Here is a 21957-nt window from a genome sequence, read left to right as displayed (position 1 = left end):
TTTGTATGGGTTTTCAGAAAAGAAGAGTGAATTTTGGGGTGCAGAGGGTGGTGAGAGTAAGTGAGTTTGGGAAGGAGACTTGTGTAAGGAAGTACCAGGAGAGACTGAGTACAGAATGGAAAAAGGTGAGAAAAATGGAAGTAAGGGGAGTGGGGGAGGAATGGGATGTATTTAGGGAATCAGTGATGGATTGCGCAAAAGATGCTTGTGGCATGACAAGCGTGGGAGGTGGGTTGATTAGAAAGGGTAGTGAGTGGTGGGATGAAGAAGTAAGATTATTAGTGAAGGAGAAGAGAGGCATTTGGACGATTTTTGCAGGGAAAAAATGCAATTGAGTGGGAGATGTATAAAAGAAAGAGACAGGAAGTCAAGAGAAAGGTGCAAGAGGTGAAAAAGAGGGCAAATGAGAGTTGGGGTGAGAGTATCATTAAATCTTAGGGAGAATAAAAAGATGTTCTGGAAGGAGGTAAATAAAGTGATTAAGACAAGGGAGCAAATGGGAACTTCAGAGAAGGGCGCTAATGGGGAGGTGATAAGAAGTAGTGGTGATGTGAGAAGGAGATGGAGTGAGTATTTTGAAGGTTTGTTGAATGTGTTTGATGATAGAGTGGCAGATATAGGGTGTTTTGGTCGAGGTGGTGTGCAAAGTGAGAGGGTTTGGGAAAATGATTTGGTAAACAAAGAAGAGGTAGTAAAAGCTTTGCGGAAAATGAAAGCCGGCAAGGCAGCAGGTTTGGATGGTACTGCAGTGGAATTTATTAAAAAAAGGGGTGACTGTATTGTTGACTGGTTGGTAAGGTTATTTAATGTATGTATGACTCATGGTGAGGTGCCTGAAGATTGGCGGAATGCGTGCATTGTGCCATTGTACAAAGGCAAAGGGGATAAGAGTGAGTGCTCAAATTACAGAGGTATAAGTTGTTGAGTATTCCAGGTAAATTATATGGGAGGGTATTGATTGAGAGGGTGAAGGCATGTACAGAGCATCAGATTGGGGAAGAGCAGTGTGGTTTCAGAAGTGGTAGAGGATGTGTGGATCAGGTGTTTGCTTTGAAGAATGTATGTGAGAAATACTTAGAAAAGCAAATGGATTTGTATGTAGCATTTATGGATCTGGAGAAGGCATATGATAGAGTTGATAGAGATGCTCTGTGGAAGGTATTAAGAATATATGGTGTGGGAGGCAAGTTGTTAGAAGCAGTGAAAAGTTTTTATCGAGGATGTAAGGCATGTGTACGTGTAGGAAGAGAGGAAAGTGATTGGTTTTCAGTAAATGTAGGTTTGCGGCAGGGGTGTGTGATGTCTCCATGGTTGTTTAATTTGTTTATGGATGGGGTTGTTAGGGAGGTGAATGCAAGAGTTTTGGAAAGAGGGGCAAGTATGAAGTCTGTTGTGGATGAGAGAGCTTGGGAAGTGAGTCAGTTGTTGTTCGCTGATGATACAGCGCTGGTGGCTGATTCATGTGAGAAACTGCAGAAGCTGGTGACTGAATTTGGTAAAGTGTGTGAAAGAAGAAAGTTGAGAGTAAATGTGAATAAGAGCAAGGTTATTAGGTACAGTAGGGTTGAGGGTCAAGTCAATTGGGAGGTAAGTTTGAATGGAGAAAAACTGGAGGAAGTGTTTTAGATATCTGGGAGTGGATCTGGCAGCAGATGGAACCATGGAAGCGGAAGTGAATCATAGGGTGGGGGAGGGGGCGAAAATCCTGGGAGCCTTGAAGAATGTGTGGAAGTTGAGAACATTATCTTGGAAAGCAAAAATGGGTATGTTTGAAGGAATAGTGGTTCCAACAATGTTGTATGGTTGCGAGGCGTGGGCCATGGATAGAGTTGTGCGCAGGAGGGTGGATGTGCTGGAAATGAGATGTTTGAGGACAATGTGTGGTGTGAGGTGGTTTGATCAAGTAAGTAATGTAAGGGTAAGAGAGATGTGTGGAAATAAAAAGAGCGTGGTTGAGAGAGCAGAAGAGGGTGTTTTGAAATGGTTTGGGCACATGGAGAGAATGAGTGAGGAAAGATTGACCAAGAGGATATATGTGTCGGAGATGGAGGGAACGAGGAGAAGTGGGAGACCAAATTGGAGGTGGAAAGATGGAGTGAAAAAGATTTTGAGTGATCGGGGCCTGAACATGCAGGAGGGTGAAAAGCGGGCAAGGAATATAGTGAATTGGATCGATGTGGTATACCGGGGTTGACGTGCTGTCAGTGGATTGAATCAGGGCATGTGGAGCGTCTGGGGTAAACCATGGAAAGTTGTGTGGGGCCTGGATGTGGGAAGGGAGCTGTGGTTTCGGGCATTATTGCATGACAGCTAGAGACTGAGTGTGAACGAATGGGGCCTTTGTTGTCGTTTCCTAGCACTACCTCGCACACATGAGGGGGAGGGGGATGGTATTCCATGTGTGGCGAGGTTGCGTTGGGAATGAATAAAGGCAGATAGTGTGAATTGTGTGCATGGGTATATATGTATGTGTCTGTGTGTGTATATATATGTGTACATTGAGATGTATAGGTATGTATATTTGCGTGTGTGGACGTGTATGTATATACATGTGTATGGGGGTGGGTTGGGCCATTTCTTTTGTCTGTTTCCTTGTGCTACCTCGCAAACGCGGGAGACAGTGACAAAGCAAAATAAATAAAAATATATATATATATATATATATATATATATATATATATATATATATATATATATATATATATTTACCTCCTTCCAGAACATCTTTTTATTCTCCCTAAAATTTAATGATACTCTCTCACCCCAACTCTCATTTGCCCTCTTTTTCACCTCTTGCACCTTTCTCTTGACCTCCTGTCTCTTTCTTTTATACATCTCCCACTCAATTGCATTTTTTCCCTGCAAAAATCGTCCAAATGCCTCTCTCTTCTCTTTCACTAATAATCTTACTTCTTCATCCCACCACTCACTACCCTTTCTAATCAACCCACCTCCCGCTCTTCTCATGCCACAAGCATCTTTTGCGCAATCCATCAATGATTCCCTAAATACATCCCATTCCTCCCCCACTCCCCTTACTTCCATTGTTCTCACCTTTTTCCATTCTGTACTCAGTCTCTCCTGGTAAATTTTAGGGAGAATAAAAAGATGTTCTGGAAGGAGGTATATAAAGTGCGTAAGACAAGGGAGCAAATGGGAACTTCAGTGAAGGGCGCAAATGGGGAGGTGATAACAAGTAGTGGTGATGTGAGAAGGAGATGGAGTGAGTATTTTGAAGGTTTGTTGAATGTGTTTGATGATAGAGTGGCAGATATAGGGTGTTTTGGTCGAGGTGGTGAGCAAAGTGAGAGGGTTAGGGAAAATGATTTGGTAAACAGAGAAGAGATAGTAAAAGCTTTGCGGAAGATGAAAGCCGGCAAGGCAGCAGGTTTGTATGGTATTGCAGTGGAATTTATTAAAAAACGGGGTGACTGTATTATTGACTGGTTGGTAAGGTTATTTAATGTATGTATTACTCATGGTGAGGTGCCTGAGGATTGGCGGAATGCGTGCATAGTGCCATTGTACAAAGGCAAAGGGGATAAGAGTGAGTGCTCAAATTACAGAGGTATAAGTTTGTTGAGTATTCCTGGTAAATTATATGGGAGGGTATTGATTGAGAGGGTGAAGGCATGTACAGAGCATCAGATTGGGGAAGAGCAGTGTGGTTTCAGAAGTGGTAGAGGATGTGTGGATCAAGTGTTTGCTTTGAAGAATGTATGTTAGAAATACTTAGAAAAGCAAATGGATTTGTACGTAGCATTTATGGATCTGGAGAAGGGCATATGATAGAGTTGATAGAGATGCTCTGTGGAAGGTATTAAGAATATATGGTGTGGGAGGCAAGTTGTTAGAAGCAGTGAAAAGTTTTTATCGAGGATGTAAGGCATGTGTACGTGTAGGAAGAGAGGAAATTGATTGGTTCTCAGTGAATGTAGGTTTGCGGCAGGGGTGTGTGATGTCTCCATGGCTGTTTAATTTGTTTATGGATGGGGTTGTTAGGGAGGTGAATGCAGTTTTGGAAAGAGGGGCAAGTATGCAGTCTGTTGTGGATGAGAGAGCTTGGGAGGTGAGTCATTTGTTGTTCGCTGACAGTATGAATTATGGACATGTGTATATATGTATATGTTTGTGTGTGTATATATATGTATACGATGGAATGTATAGGTATGTATATTTTGCGTGTGAGGATGTGTATGTATATACATGTGTATGGAAAAATTAAAAACAGGAGGGGAGGATTTCCAGCCCCCGCTCCCTCCCCTTTCAGTTGCCTTCTATGACACGCAGGGAATACATGGGAAGTATTTTTTCTCCCTTCTCCCTAAGGATAATAGACATTATTTTCATTTATTACACTTTGTCGCTGTGTCCTGCATTAGTGAGGTAGTGCAAGGAAACAGATAAAAGAATGGTCCAACCCACCCACATAAACATGCATATACATAAACGCCCACACACACACATATATTTCAATGAATACATACATATACATACACAGACATATACATATATACACATGTACATATTCGTACTTGCTGCCTTCATCCATTCCCGTCACCACCCCACCACACATGAAACAGCAACCCCCCTCCCCCTGTGCGAGGTAGCGCTAGGAAAAGTCAACAGAGGCCACATTTGTTCACACTGTCTCTAGCTGTCATGTGTAATGCACCGAAACCACAGCTCCCTTTTCACATCCAGGCCCCACAAAAGTTCCCATGGTTAACCCCAGATGCTTCACTTGCCCTGGTTCAATCCATATAGCATTAATTGGATGGACTGGATTAGGGGCCTCAGCTAATATACTAAAAAAAAAAAAAAAATTTCTATTTTTCAGTGTTCCATCAGAGCATCTTATCAAGCAGAACCTTTTTGTGTGGTCTGATGTGTTTAGCTAGATCTATATCATTCTATAGTGCTATAAACTGTGTGGTAAAAGAAAGAGAAAAATACTCCTACAAGTGTGCTTGGGGAAAGCTGTGCAGATTTTGGGGAACATGGAACTCTTGTATGCCTAACTTACAAGGTAATGTCTTTTCTGTAACTTTTTTCTTAATGAATCTCAGTTTCAGTGATATATAATTTTAAACTATTTCAGCATGCCAGTAAGTCAACAGTGTGCTACGTGCAGTGGGAGGTTTGGCGTTCAGTTTTATAATAATCTTTTGATGCCTTTAATTTGCAGGTTTTACATGGACTGACATGGCTGCAGCTGTTGATAATATGACTGTAATAAAACACAGGCTAGATGTCCTTCAGGACATCATCGAATCCAGTTTGCTGAAAGAATCGGGGTAAAACATCAACGTTGGACAGCGGCGTGATGGGTGTTGAGACACCACAAAGTAATCTTTCTTCTCTCACCAGGGAAAGCTGATCCTTCAAGGTATTATGAGGTGCATATCCCCATACACGTTTACCTTTGATGCCATCTTTCATTTTCTTATTGTGCTCCACGATGCAAACTGCCTTTTTTGCTGTCCACCATCTTGCCTTTATGGTCTAGTTTTCCGCATTTTGTCATTATCTCTAGGGTTCTTCTTTTCTGTAAAATGAAGGAGCATAAAAAATTGTAGAAAGCAATCTCAGAAATAGTTTGCCAGATAAACTTCAGCAGAAATATCTCATCGGTAGTCCAACAAGAACTTATTTAATGTTTCCTGTTATGGACCATTATCATCGACATGCACAAAAAATTAAGTATTTCATCTCGTATGGTGTCAGTGAACTTGGACAGGTTTGTGCTTGGAGATGTTGGCTATCTTTCCTTCACAAAAAACAGTATGGTGATTTGTTTGTCACTATCTTGTCCAATGAATTACAATCAAAATCCTCTATGAAATAGTCCAGCTCCTCAGAGACAGAACAAGGACCTATTCAACATGAATTACTTCTATCAAAAACAGTGTCGGATCAGAGTTAACAGCATCCATCCATGCCCATCAGGCAGATGGGTAATGCAATGTTGCTGCATCCCTCTGCCAAAAACTAAACTCCTGACACTGGGATCATTCTTCCACATCTCTGTGAAAACTATGTCCAATTGATTCACTATTGTTCTCCGTCAAACTCTCTGAGTTAATCATATCTAATAAGAACAATAAGCTGGGTTTTCTTGTTCAGATTGCTCGTGAAGTTGTTATAGCATACACTTAAACACTGTGATGGTTACTGGCAACTCGAGCAGAAAAAATATTGACATGAATGGAAATACCCTCTGAGATGCCAGTAAGTGAATTCTTACTATCAACACCCCTCCTACCAAGCATGGACTTTTTGAAAATGAGATCCTACACATAGGATACTTGGTTGTCAATTCCACGGGACAGAGCATCTCATATATGGGATATTAGCAATCAATAGGTTAAGATTTGAATTATAAGGAAAAGCTAGAGGCTTTAAATTTACCCACATGGAAGAAAGAAAAGTGAGTGGTGATGAGGTCACAATATCTAAGCTTTTAAACCAGCTCAGTGACAAAGACAGTGAACAGTTTTTTAAGTGATAGCAGGCAAAATATGTCTTACAAAAGGATGTAAAAAAATAAGTCTACACCACATGAGTAGTAGACAAACGAAGGGTGAAGAGTTACAAGAAAGTTCTGAGAAGTTTGAAAAGCAGTACAATAAAAGAGAAAGTTCAAGGTACGGGGTTCCATTATTATAAAACTCCCTCCAATAAAATGAGAGTATGTCAAACTGGTAATTAAACACACACACAGATTGATGAAGCATAAAGTGTCCAGCTCTTTGAAATGACACTGAGATACGACAACCAGAGGACTTTGCATGAAATTAAGAGGTTCAAAAATAGATATGAAAAATAATTCAAAGATTAAGAGTGGATGCATGGAATAGAATGATGGCAGACACAGTTAATAAGAGTGGATGCATGGAATAGAATGATGGCAGACACAGTTAATGAAAGCAGTATACATAAATCTAGGAAGACATGAAAGAATGTTAAAGAGATTGGGCCTCATGAGTGTGAAACTCCTTCCCGTACAGTACAAATAAGAAATTACACACCAGCCTGCTCCTAGTAAAAATAATCTACCAGCCTCAAGGGGAGGATGAACAACCAAGATGATTTCAGCTGACTCCCTGGTCCATGATTTAAACCCTAGCAAATTCTACCAAATGTAACTTAATTCTACAACTTGCTTAAGTGGAGTACAACATAGGGATTTTCATACTTTTGTCTTGCATTATGAAGTGTTAGTTTTTCATTCTGTATAGCTGGTTTCATCAGTCTCTTGCAATAAACTTATCCTGTGGTATTCCTCAAAATGAAAACACAAATAATTTTTTGTTAACTTTGTATATATATATATATATATATATATATATACACAGGACTCTTTCCCTTCAAGTGAAACACTTGTGATACACCTAAGACTGCTGTAATTATTTCTCCATAACACCATACTTTAAGTCTTTGAAAGGCAGAGGAATAATTTACAAAGGAAAGTACAAACAAGAGGAGTACCATTTAGTGGTAGACTACATTTTATTACACATAGATAATGAACACATCTAAAGTTTGACACATCACGTAATCACATTAGAGGGTCCATTTTAAGCTATGGCACAACATAAATGTTCAATATCTATCATTTTATTCCATTTTCCTATGACTGACTGCAGGGAACTATTGGCATTTGAACATAAAAATAAACCTCTATGCATATAACACACATTATCTACATATAATTTACAAAGACATGAGTTACAATTTTAATTTAAGCTTAAAATTTAGAGTAAACTAGAATTCGTATTTTTACATAATTTGAACCCACTATCCTAAAACTTAATCTGAATTTTTTTTTGACAAGTATGAATAGGAATACAGTAAGAGCAAAGAATGTGTACATCAGTGATAAACTATTTATGTATCATGTAAAAAGAAAATATAAATTTGATGTAGATGTGGCAGCATACTGCTAAAGTTTTAGAATGACGAGCAAGCTAGCTTATTATCATCTAGAACATTCATGCACCTACAGAAAGTTGAGCTTTAGATTTTCTAAGATCCTCATTTCAGTAGGAGTTGTTTGGTTTAAGTAAAGTAATTAAATTAATTCATCAATACTTGTAAAGCTATAAGTAAGATGATTTTGAAGATATTCCTACATTTAGCTTGGTCACCATTCCTAGACAAGCAAAAGATGAAAATCTGGGCCAGAAAACAAATGAATTAAATTCATTTCACAATTTTTTGAAAATAAAGAGTACTGTTGATAATAATAAATAGCATAAAGGGCTACTCATATTAGGCAGCCTTTTCCTTTGAATTTTCCATCATAAAGTACAGTGAAAGCAATAAAAGTAAGACAACAAAGATTTCACAAAGTACATGGGAAGTTACAAAACCAATATCTATATATGGCTGAGGCTGACAATGCATGTACGCTTGGAACTGGTTGGAGGGCAAAGTATTGATAACAGGAGTTGGCAGGAGGGAGAAATTGTACAAAACTATGAAGTTCATTTATATTCTTGGGCTACTGTATGCATGTAACTGCACACAAACACATTGATAATTCCCCAATATACAACAATCACTAAAGATTTTGGCCTATAGTGCCAAGGCTATCTATCTAACCCACGAGATATATAAAGTTTTCCTCTCTAATGTATACATTAAGGACTGTTATGTAGTGTCATGTTCACTTAAAGCCCTATAATCAAAACTTAAATACCAAGGCAGCAAAATCAATGCCTTAAAAATCTGGACACATTTTAAATATTTCAAATACTGTATCAGTTATTTCCCGGAATATATGAAAATATAAACAGGTGCATGAAAATCCTTCAGGCATTAGTGAAAAACTTTTTGAATAATAATATTCTTATATAAATATATAACTCAAATTTCGTTTTCAATTTGATTAAGATATTTGGGAAAGATTGCATTGTATATTTTGGCATCTGTGACCATCCACATTCACCTCAAATATTAGAGGTATTTTTGTGGGCTTTAGACACTGGCTGTATGCCAGATCTCATATCATATTCCAGTTCTTTAGCTTTTATATTATATACAGCTGTCACAGAATAAGACAGCATTTACACGTCACAAAGAAACGGTCACCCTAAACTAATGAGATTCATGACATAAGGCTATCATTTAGGTACTTACACAGACAGCTGTTATTTTTAGAGGAATTATGAAGTATAATTTACAGCAATATTTTGTTTTCATAAGTAATCTAAATGTTTTTTTCCTAAAATGCAGATAAGTTGGTAAATCTGGCACTTTTGACTTTTGATAAGTTAAAACATGAAAACAATATTGGTCATCATTATGTTGCTTCCAATACCTGAGGCGTTTATGCAAAATCGCTTCAAAACATCTTTGTTCGTTGGCCATCTCCCTCCCTTAAGGAGCAGGAGACCCAACAGCAATGTTTGCAAAATTTGCTAACTGATTCAGCATGTTGGTTAGGGTATCACAGTCACCAGCTGCTTGCTTTATCCAGAAACGAAAATACAAGTATGTAAAAGGAATAAAAGTTGCCTCAGCAAATCTACCCAAAGCTTTATGACACTCACTGGGGGAGCAGAAAAGAGAAAGGTAGAAGTGATGCAGTGAAATATAAGAAAAGGGGAAAATACATAAGAAGGATAATTTTCAGTTTATTTGGTAGATCCTTTTAAGGACGTAAAATTTTTTTAGTGAGCAATTCAATAAAAAAATAAAAAATAATAAAATAATAAAAATAATAAAAAATTCACACTTTCTGTATAAGGAATCATTCATGTAAAAAGAAAAAGTGAAACAAGGTAGGACAGAAAAATAATATGTCCAACAGCATTTAGGATTGTTACCTACTGTGGAAACACAGGACTGCAGTACTGTGTCTATCTAGGCCATTTACACAATACTAAATTCATAAATTATCAAGGGCCATAATTTCTTTTGTAATGAAAGATATTTATGTCATACCACAGTGATAAGGCCTCACTTTAGGGGTTTGTGAGTACTATATGACTGTGTCTGCTCTAGCTATTGTTGTAATGATAAAGTACCTTTCTGAAATGGTCAAGTGTTTTAATCATAAAATTCAACTTCAGTAATACTGAAGGCAAAAATGAGATTTCTATAATGTTATTACCATAACATACACTATGGAACAGAAAAATTACAGTTACATTTACAGCCTTAATATACAGTTAGCAAGAAAATGAGTTCTGAGAGAGTATAACTTTAACCACAGATAACCTAACACCTAGTAAGTCAGTGTGGCAGGCTTCACTGGCTTCTCAGCAGGGAGCTAGCTGTAAATGCATTACTTATAGGCTGGAGAAGGAGAGAAAAGGTGGTCTGTAAGTGTTATCTTGTCGCCTGCCATTTGTTTGATATAAACGTGACATGTACTGTATATTATATAAAACAAAGCATTGCAAAGTTAAAATATGGATTATTTCTTACCATTTCCCTAAAATAATCACCTGACATAAAATCTATGAAAACATCAATATAAAGATTTAATTTTTCCAGTAAATCTCATTAAACTAATCTCTTTTAACCATTGTATTAATGCACATTTTACAAAGAAATTAATTACAGGGGCATTGTGGAGGGAGGATTTTTTTTAGTCATCCCTTTTTTAAGGAGACTATTAGAGGAGAGTTATGAGATGACAGCATTGGAGCACTGGAATTGCTGACACTAATGCTGGACGAAGGTGAACACTGGATGAATTATGTACCTGTAATCAGAGAAGCTGTTAGAAACAACCTAAAAAAAAAATTCAGTATTCTAATCTGATTAAGAATGCATATTCTAGTTTTGGCCTTATGTAGCATGTGAGCAGCTAGCTGAATATTTTCTTATCCACATACTGGAATGTTATTTTAATATTTGCCAGTACACTGCTTGTCTCCTTTACTATCATCCTAATGAGGGACTCTGGCAACAGGTTAGGGACAATGTCAACTCCATGTCCGTCTTGCACACATTTTCCTGCTTCTTATTTTGAATCTCAACTCCCATGTCCATCTTGCAAACAGATTCCTGTTCCTTATATCCTCCTGGATAACATTCATATCAAGAACTTTCAGAGTTCCATCCTTACTACTTTGCACTTTCTCTGGTTGAGTTTCATCAGTCATGAAACAGACCATCTTTGGAGTTTGTCTAAAGTCTCCTCAAAAGGTGAAGTAATCCTCCTCACTTTCACTACCCTCAACACCTTAGGATCACCTGCAAACATGTTCATGTAGGATATCCATCCTTCTGACATGTAACGCATATAGATCAAGAAAAGCATTGGTCCAAGGACAGAAGCCAATGGGACACCACTGTAGGCTTTATCACATCTGGAGAAGGTTCTTCAGACATGTGTCCTTTTTCCGTTCGAATAGGATAATCTTTCGTAGCTGCCTAAAGATCCAACTTTTTTATCAGCCTCCTATGTGGGCACAGTGTGAAACACCATCTGGGAGTTTACATACAGACAATCAACTCAAGATTTATTTTTGTCAACAGAAAATATCTCACTTTCTTTGAAATCTAAGAGGTACATTATACATGACCTTTCCCTAAAACCATGCTGTCTCTTGTTTAGAAAGTTTCTCCTCTGTAGGAAATAATCCATTTGCTTTCTGATTATCTTTACTGGCACCTTTCACAGCAAACTTGTCATAGATGTCTGTAGTTCAGCAACTCCCCCCAGGTATCCTTTCTTGGAGACAGGTATGACATTTACCCTCTTCCAATCCCTTGGCACTAAACCCTTTTTCCTGAGCAATCTTCAACAATATCTCAAGCAGTGTCTACCATACCTGCACACAACTTCAGCGTATATGGAGAAATTTAGTATTCTATTTGTCTTCTCTAAATACTTTAATGCTTTCCAGTACCTCATCAGAATTGTGAGCCTCATAAGGGTAAACACCCTTTATTATTCTATTTGTCTTCTCTAAATATTTCAATACTTTCCAGTACCTCATCCCCATCCCATCTCAATGGCATTGGGGTTATATTGTCTTCCACAGTAAAAATACTTTTGAACTTTGTTCCTCACATCATCCTTTACTACTCTTTGCTCTGAACCCCTTGGTCTGATTAGCTGCTCTTTAACTGGAAATTCCCTCCTGATGAATCTATGGAAAAGGTTTGGATTATTCCCTGCATTGCCCACAACATTCTTTTCAAGGTTTCTGTTTCACCATTCTTATCCTGCAATACCTGTTTCTTGTTCCCATCTACCTTATAAATGATGGCTGGTTGTACCACCTAAACCTTTGCCACAGCATAGCATGAGGCTCCTATTTTTGACAAATATTTGCCACAGTACATTAAGGAGCCCCTCTTTTTGACATCTTTCATTGAACCCCTCTTCCCTCATTCTAAACACTCCCTCTGTATTAGAGGCTAAAGGTATGTGTTCCTACTCTAATGTAAATTTTACAGCACCTTACACCACACTATCCTGGCTCCTGGCTACTGAACTCCATTTTCAAGTTTATATTAACAGAGAAATTGATGAGTTCTGTGTGGTCTCCTTGATTCTATCTCCACTTTGAGTCTGCTCTCATCTCTACTCCATTTACATCCTCATGTACCACATAAACAAAAGGACTACATAATCACTTTTTCTAATTGGTGTATTGCGTATGATATACTCAATTTCCATGCTAGAATGTGATGGTATATTAATTCCTCTCATCTTATTAGCTTACTGACATGATAGCAGAGGAAATTCTCTTGTAGAATGAAGGAAAAAAGTCATGTTGCAGTTCTGTTGAAAGATTAAATGTAACTCCTGAAACATTAACAGAGCCCTACCTCAGTTACATATTCATGGTGGGTAAGCCTGAAATCCTTAATCTTCATAACTGCTGCTGAGCAGATAAGTGTTCAAATAAACCCAGGGGGTTTTGATATGAGGAATACAAACCATATTTGGTCAGAGGCCATTCACCTGGTCATTTCAGCTTACAACTCTGCACAGAACACCAGGTAGACCTATGACATACCCTAGTATGGAGAAGGCAAGCACCATGCATCCAACCACCATGGAGATTGGAGTTGGAATGATCTCCCATTACTTAGAAGGAGATGACCCTGAACACAAAGCATAAATATTCCATGTGAGCTGAAATACAGCAGAAAGGTGCATTTAGCTATTTCAGTCGGAAAGCACAAAAGAAGAACTATCATCATTCAGGTCACCCTCGTGTTACAACACCATTACAAGACCAGGAAACAGCTGTAACGATGGAAGGTGAGCCTATGAGTAGTGCTTACATTGCAAGGGACATATTACAGCTACAATGCAGCACACAAACACATGTGAGAAGACTTCGGATGTCTGGTTTAGCATTTGCAAGATGGTATGATGAGATGCCACTAGAGGACTGACAGACTGTCACATTCTGGGATAAGAAGGTATTTTTCTCAGTTTACAGCCATGCTCTGTATGGCACAGAATTAACACAAGCCATTGCATGACTATAGCAAATTATTGCTGAGCATAATCCATTTTCACTTAGCGTTCCTGCCTCATTCAATGCATTATTTTCATAATTAATGGAAAGTCTAATTATGTTGTCCTAGTAGGCAATAAATCTTTCAACAGTCCTTCTCTCACTGCAACTGTGACAAAAACTTTGTACTCTCCAGTATTCTTTCATATCCACTTTAATGTCACCTAATTTTGCATACAGATATGAAAAAAAAGTTGTTGCTTCAAGGAGCGGCCACATCACAGGCAGAGTCTGGGGCTGGATAAGGTATGGCAGCTGGCCAAGATAGAGTCATCTTACAGCTGAGAAATACAGTGAAATCTTGGATGATGTTCTAATAGCATCTATGAGAGTGGTACTTGTGGAGGGAGAAAGATTTCACATTAATTTGGCTAAAGATATCAGCCCAATCCACAAGGTATGGATTGTAGGGGCCTGCTTTGTGGCACATCTTGAGGTGACATTCTTTGTCTGGCCTGCAAGATCACTGGACCTAAATCCGATAAAGCCCCTCTGGTCCCATATGACCGACAGTGGCTAGAATGCGACAGCTGAAATTGGAATGACCTGTCTGGCTATGTAATGGAGTTATGGGAGAGGCCTCGATTACATCTGGACACTACTTAGCACCATTTTGAGTCAATGTGAGGAAGGTTCTGAGATGTCATTGCAGCGAAAAGGGGCTATAGTAAGTATTAGGGTAGTTACATGTTGGCATGTTTGATGGTGGTATGTGGTGTTAATGTGGTGGTGGTAATAATGAGTGTTGTGTGGTAGTAAACTGAGTGTGGTGGTGGTTATATGGAAATTGTATGACAGTAAAGAAAGGCTTATTTCTAATTTCATTTCTTCCTTTCAAAGGAGGTGGTACCATGACTGGTTTGGTGGTGAGGTCTGGAAATTCTCTGTTGGAGGTTCAAGGCTTTGACAAGTCTGGCCATAAATTTCAAAATAATCTCTATCAAAATAAGTGCATCCTTGTATATAGTATATGTTGTAAATTTTCTTTTGATGTCAATGATGCATAATACGACAATCACTGTTCATAATGTTTAATGTATGAAACAATGATGAGCTAATTCAAAGAGTAAATAATATACCACATGGAGGATAAACTGAATTCAAAATATTTACATAATTGAAAAGCAACTATGCAAACATGGGAGTAAATGAGATAACAGAGATGGAGAAACATGCCATAATATCATATAAAAGTAGCAGTCTAGAAGACTTAATGGACTGGTTTGTTTTGCTTATTCATTAAAGATATCTACAGGCTCATCACTTGAAACAGATGGCAACTAATGTCAGTGCTACCAACCGTACATATGACATACGGCAGAATGCACCAAACATTTAGCCCTTTGGCATAAGCTTTCAACAAATCTCACAAAAAGACTTTTGACTTTCATTGTACACATTCTAAGAACTAATGCCCTGATAGTCCAACATCTCCATAAGTCCAAATTCCTTTTGTCAACTTATTTGTAAATGAAATCTCCCGTACCCACCTGGGTATCAGGAGAATTAGTGACAGCTGTGTTGTACACTAACACATCAGTGGTTGTCAAGTTGCACTCTTATGACTCAGGTAGCTGTCTTTTCTTTCTGCCTCACCCACAAATGGACTGCTGGCATTCTGTCCACAAACATACAATCTCTCTCCTTTTCACACATAAATCTTGACAACACTTAACTCACTCAACTCATTCTTTCTCAAGTCAAGATTCTTCCTGTGGTGAGCATGATAAGCTAGCCCTGCCTTTTGGCAAAATGGTAGGAGCAAAAGACAAAAGTAGTGGGTAGGAATATTATATCCTATAAGCATTAGATAGAAACATTAATTAGAAGTAATATCTAGTAATTTTAGGTAGAAATAATAATTTTGAACATTAGGCAGTGGTAATCAGTAGAAACATTAGGTAGAAGCCTCTGAAAATGCTCTGCTGGAGTTGCCCTCTCCCAGTGGCCTGTTAAGGGTGAGGCATTAAAGGCTATAAAGCATTACTCTAGAGTTCACCAGCTATGGGGACTTCTGCCAAGGCCACCTCTTTCACGGAATTCCAGATGGGAACAGGCATCAGAGATGTAAACACACACAGAAATCTCCCATTATTAGTACTTTACCATCTCTGAGAAATACATGTCTTACCACTTCAAAAATCATCCTGACTGTTCCTTTAATGCATACTGCATATGGTTTTGTTCTATCAACACCATCATAATTCTTTTGAGATAGCAAGTGCAAACTACCATCTCTGAGAAATGCATGTTTTACCACTTCAAAAATCATCCTGATTATTCCTTTAATGCACAATGCATATTGTTTTTGTTTTATCAACAGCATCATAATTTTTTTGAGATAGCAAGTGCAAACTTATCTTATTTGGTGCTGCATAGTCACCTGAACTTCATGCACCTGCTGGGCAGTGTGCCAGCTGTATTATTGATATTGAGTGGATGCTTCTGTTATTGCCTGAACAAAAACTTGCCTACTCAGTTATTGCCTGAACAAAAACTTGCCTACTTAGTTATTGCCTGAACAAAAACTTGCCTACTTAAGTATCTATTTATCTATTTATTCATTTTGCTTTGTCGCTGTCTCCCGCGTTAGCGAGGTAGCGCAAGGAATCAGATGAAAGAATGGCCCATCCCACCCACATAAACATGTATATACATACACATTCACACACGCAAATATACATACCTATACATCTCAACGTATCCATATATATACACACACAGACATATACATATATACACATGTACATAATTCATACTGTCTGCCTTTCTTCATTCCTATCGCTACCTTGCCACACATGAAATAACAACCCCCTCCCGCCTCATGTGTGCGAGGTAGCGCTAGGAAAAGACAACAAAGGCCACATTCATTCACACTCAGTCTCTAGCTGTCATGTAATAATGCACCAAAACCATAGCCTTTCCACATCCAGGCCCCAAACAACTTTCCATGGTTTACCCCAGATGCTTCACATACCCTGGTTCAATCCATTAACAGCACGTCGACCCCGGTATATCACATCGTTCCAATTCACTCTATTCCTTGCATGCCTTTCACCCTCCTGCATGTTCAGGCCCCGATCACACAAAATCTTTTTCACTCCATCTTTCCACCTCCAATTTGGTCTCCCACTTCTCGTTCCCTCCACTTCTGACACATATATCATCTTGGTCAATCTTTCCTCACTCATTCTCTCCATGTGACCAAACCATTTCAAAACACCCTCTTCTGCTCTCTCAACCACACTCTTTTTATTACCGCACATCTCTCTTACCCTATTATTACTTAATCGATCAAACCACCTCACACCACATATTGTCCTCAAACATCTCATTTCCAGCACATCCACCCTCCTCCACACAACTCTATCCATAGCCCACACCTCGCAACCATACAACATTGTTGGAACCACTATTCTTCGAACATACCCATTTTTGCTTTCCAAGATAATGTTCTCAACTTCCACACATTCTTCAAGGCTCCCAGAATTTTCGCCCCCTCCCCCACCCTATGATTCACTTCTGCTTTCATGGTTCCATCCGCTGCCAAATCCACTCCCAAACATCTAAAACACTTCACTTCCTCCAGTTTTTCTCCATTCAAACTTACCTCCCAATTGACTTGACCCTCAACCCTACTGTACCTAATAACCTTGCTCTTACTCACATTTACCAGTCACCAGCTTCTGCAGTTTCTCACATGAATCAGCCACCAGTGCTGTATCATCAGCGAACAACAACTGACTCACTTCCCAAGCTCTCTCATCCACAACTGACTGCATACTTGCCCCTCTCTCCAAAACTCTTGCATTCACCTCCCTAACAACCCCATCCATTAACAAATTAAACAACCATGGAGACATCACACACCCCTGCCGCAAACCTACATTCACTGAGAACCAATCACTTTCCTCTCCCTACATGCACACATGCCTTACACCCTCGATAAAAACTTTTCACTGCTTCTAACAACTTGCCTCCCACACCATATATTCTTAATACCTTCCACAGAGCATCTCTATCAACTCTATCATACGCCTTCTCCAGATCCATAAATGCTACATACAAATCCATTTGCTTTTCTAAGTATTTCTCACATACATTCTTCAAAGCAAACACCTGATCCAGGCATCCTCTACCACTTCTGAAACCACACTGCTCTTCCCCAATCTGATGCTCTGTACATGCCTTCACCCTCTCAATCAATACCCTCCCATAAAATTTCCAAGGAATACTCAACAAACTTATACCTCTGTGATTTGAGCACTCATCTTTGTCCCCTTTGCTTTTGTACAATGGCACTATGCAAGCATTCCGCCAATCCTCAGGCACCTCACCATGAGTCATACATACATTGAATAGCCTTACCAACCAGTCAACAATACAGTCATCCCCTTTTTTTAATAAATTCCACTGCAATACCATCCAAACCCACTGCCTTGCTGGCTTTCATCTTCCGCAAAGCTTTAACTACCTCTTCTCTGTTTACCAAATCATTTTCCCTAACCCTCTCACTTTGCACACCACCTCAACCAAAACACCCTATATCTGCCACTCTATCATCAAACACATTCAACAAACCTTCAAAATACTCACTCCATCTCCTTCTCACATCACCACTAATTGTTATCACCTCCCCATTAGCGCCCTTCACTGAAGTTCTCATTTGTTCCCTTGTCTTACGCACTTTATTTACCTCCTTCCAAAACATCTTTTTATTCTCCCTGAAATTTAATGATACTCTCTCACCCAAACTCTCATTTGCCCTCTTCTTCACCTCTTGCACCTTTCTCTTGACCTCCTGCCTCTTTCTTTTATACATCTCCCACTCATTTGCATTGTTTCCCTGCAAAAATCATCCAAATGCCTCTCTCTTCTCTTTCACTAATAATCTTACTTCTTCATCCCACCACTCACTACCCTTTCTAATCTGCCCACCTCCCACACTTCTCATGCCACAAGCATCTTTTGCGCATGCCATCACTGCTTCCCTAATTACATCCCATTCCTCCCCCACTCCCCTTACGTCCTTTGTTCTCACCTTTTTCCATTCTGTACTCAGTCTCTCCTGGTACTTCCTCACACAAGTCTCCTTCCCAAGCTCACTTACTCTCACCACTCTCTTCACCCCAACATTCTCTCTTCTTTTCTGAAAACCTCTACAAATCTTCACCTTCACCTCCACAAGATAATGATCAAACATCCCTCCAGTTGCACCTCTCAGCACACTGACATCCAAAAGTCTCTCTTTCGCTCGCCTATCAATCAACATGTAATCCAATAATGCTGTCTGGCCATCTCTCCTACTGACACACGTATACTTATGTGTATATCTCCTTTTAAACCAGGTATTCCCAATCACCAGTCCTTTTTCAGCACATAAATCTACAAGCTCTTCACCATTTCCATTTACAACACTGAACACCCCTATGTATACCAATTATTCCCTCAACAGCCACATTACTCACCTTTGCATTCAAATCACCCATCACTATAACCCGGTCTCGTGCATCAAAACCACTAATACATTCATTCAACTGCTACCAAAACACTTGCCTCTCATGATCTTTCTTCTCATGCCCAGGTGCATATGCACCAATAATCACCCATCTCTCACCATCAACTTTCAGTTTTACCCATATCAATCTAGAGTTTACTCTCTTACACTCTATCACATACTCCCATCACTCCTGTTTCAGGAGTAGTGCTACTCCTTCCCTTGCTCTTGTCCTCTCACTAACCCCTGACTTTACTCCCAAGACATTCCCAAACCACTCTTCCCCTTTAACCTTGAGCTTTGTTTCACTCAGAGCCAAAACATCTAGGTTCCTTTCCTCAAACATACTACCTATCTCTCCTTTTTTTCTCATCTTGGTTACATCCACACACATTTAGACACCCCAATCTGAGCCTTCAAGGAGGATGAGCACTCCCCGCATGACTCCTTCTGTTTCCCCTTTTAGAAAGTTAAAATACAAGGAGGGGAAGGTTTCTAGCCCCCGCTCCCTGTCCCCTTTAGTCGCCTTCTACGACACGTGAGGAATGCGTGGGAATTATTCTTTCTCCCTTATCCCCTTGTTTTTATTTCATACATTTCACACTTTTAAAGACTTTGTAACACAATGTGTAACGAATAACAAAAATTTGTAACACAATGTGTAATGAATAACAAAAATTAACAGGTGAATAAATGGTGAAATCACTGAGGTCTTCTACCTCTACAGCCTGGGCTGGGCCCTGGCTGTTGGGTTGGGTCATTGGTTGACTAAGCTGATGGAAGCTGCTGCTGCCTATAGGCCCACAAAGCTTGGCTGGTCTGGTACACTTTGTAAGTACTTGTCTAGGCATTCTTAAAATTCTCTACTATGCATTCTATGGTATTTCTGATGATAGCAGGGATGGTGTTGAAGTCTTGGGCCCGAGATGTTTAAGGTGTTATCTCTTTTGGTGCATTTCTCACCTTTAGATTTTTAAGGTAAAATTTTTCACTACAACTTATAGGTTTTAAACACAAATTACTATAATATTTTTCACAGACCTTACTTATCAATTATGCTTTGCTTACATAATCATCAGTTCCATCTTTATTTTTTTTTTATTTTGCTTTGTCGCTGTGTCCCACGTTTGCGAGGTAGCGCAAGGAAACAGACGAAAGAAATGACCCAACCCACCCCCATACACAATGTATATACATACACGTCCACACACGCAAATATACATACCTATACATCTCAATGTACACATATATATACACACACAGACACATACATATATACCCATGCACACAATTCACACTGTCTGCCTTTATTCATTCCCACCGCCACCTCACCACACATGGAATACCATCCCCCTCCCCCCTCATGTGTGCGAGGTAGCACTAGGAAAAGACAACAAAGGCCCCATTCTTTCACACTCAGTCTCTAGCTGTCATGCAATAATGCCCAAAACCACAGCTCCCTTTCCACATCCAGGCCCCACACAACTTTCCATGGTTTACCCCAGACGCTTCACATGCCCTGATTCAATCCACTGACAGCACGTCAACCCCAGTATACCACACCGATCCAATTCACTCTATTCCTTTCCCTCCTTTCACCCTCCTGCATGTTCAGGCCCCGATCACACAAAATCTTTTTCACCTCCAATTTGGTCTCCCACTTCTCCTCGTTCCCTCCACCTCCGACACATATATCCTCTTGGTCAATCTTTCCTCACTCATCCTCTCCATGTGCCCAAACCATTTCAAAACACCCTCTTCTTCTCTCTCAACCACGCTCTTTTTATTTCCACACATCTCTCTTACCCTTACATTACTTACTCGATCAAACCACCTCACACCACACATTGTCCTCAAACATCTCATTTCCGGCACATCCACCCTCCTGCGCACAACTCTATCCATAGCCCTCGCCTCGCAACCATACAACATTGTTGGAACCACTATTCTTTCAAACATACCCATTTTTGCTCTCCGAGATAATGTTCTCGACTTCCACACATTCTTCAAGGCTCCCAGGATTTTCGCCCCCTCCCCCACCCTATGATTCACTTCCGCTTCCATGGTTCCATCCACTGCCAGATCCACTCCCAGATATCTAAAACACTTTACTTCCTCCAGTTTTTCTCCATTCAAACTTACCTCCCAATTGACTTGACCCTCAACCCTACTGTACCTAATAACCTTGCTCTTATCCACATTTACTTTCAACTTTCTTCTTTCACACACTTTACCAAACTCAGTCACCAGCTTCTGCAGTTTCTCACATGAATCAGCCACCAGCGCTGTATCATCAGCGAACAACAACTGACTCACTTCCCAAGCTCTCTCATCCACAACACACTTCATACTTGCCCCTCTTTCCAAAACTCTTGCATTCACCTCCCTAACAACCCCATCCATAAACAAATTAAACAACCATGGAGACATCACACACCCCTGCCGCAAACCTACATTCACTGAGAACCAATCACTTTCCTCTCTTCCTACACGTACACATGCCTTACATCCTTGATAAAAACTTTTCACTGCTTCTAACAACTTGCCTCCCACACCATATATTCTTAATACCTTCCACAGAGCATCTCTATCAACTCTATCATATGCCTTCTCCAGATCCATAAATATTTATTATTCATTATACTTTGTCGCTGTCTCCCGCGTTTGCGAGGTACCGCAAGGAAACAGACAAAAGAAATGGCCCAACCCCCCCATACACATGTATATACATACGTCCACACACGCAAATATACATACCTACACAGCTTTCCATGGTTTACCCCAGACGCTTCACATGCCTTGATTCAATCCACTGACAGCACGTCAACCCCGCTATACCACATCGCTCCAATTCACTCTATTCCTTGCCCTCTTTTCACCCTCCTGCATGTTCAGGCCCCGATCACACAAAATCTTTTTCACTCCATCTTTCCACCTCCAATTTGGTCTCCCTCTTCTCCT

The 21957-nt window shown here is 39.7% G+C and overlaps 1 protein-coding gene across 1 annotated transcript in view; it reads right to left on the bottom strand.

Moving 5' to 3' along the window:
* Positions 1–7488: 7488 nt before the first annotated feature.
* LOC139746765 (protein slit-like) overlaps positions 7489–21957 on the bottom strand; it is a 737327-nt gene continuing 722858 nt past the window's right edge. Inside the window, exon 34 of the transcript XR_011712223.1 lies at positions 7489–10717. The gene's annotated coding sequence lies outside the window, so the exon portion shown is untranslated. The remainder of the gene's footprint in view (positions 10718–21957) is intronic.

Source organism: Panulirus ornatus, chromosome 66 (genome assembly GCF_036320965.1).
Source record: "Panulirus ornatus isolate Po-2019 chromosome 66, ASM3632096v1, whole genome shotgun sequence".
NCBI lineage: Eukaryota > Metazoa > Arthropoda > Malacostraca > Decapoda > Palinuridae > Panulirus > Panulirus ornatus.
The sequence above is the reverse complement of the archived record's forward strand: the minus strand, read 5'-3'. Positions and strand labels throughout refer to the sequence as shown.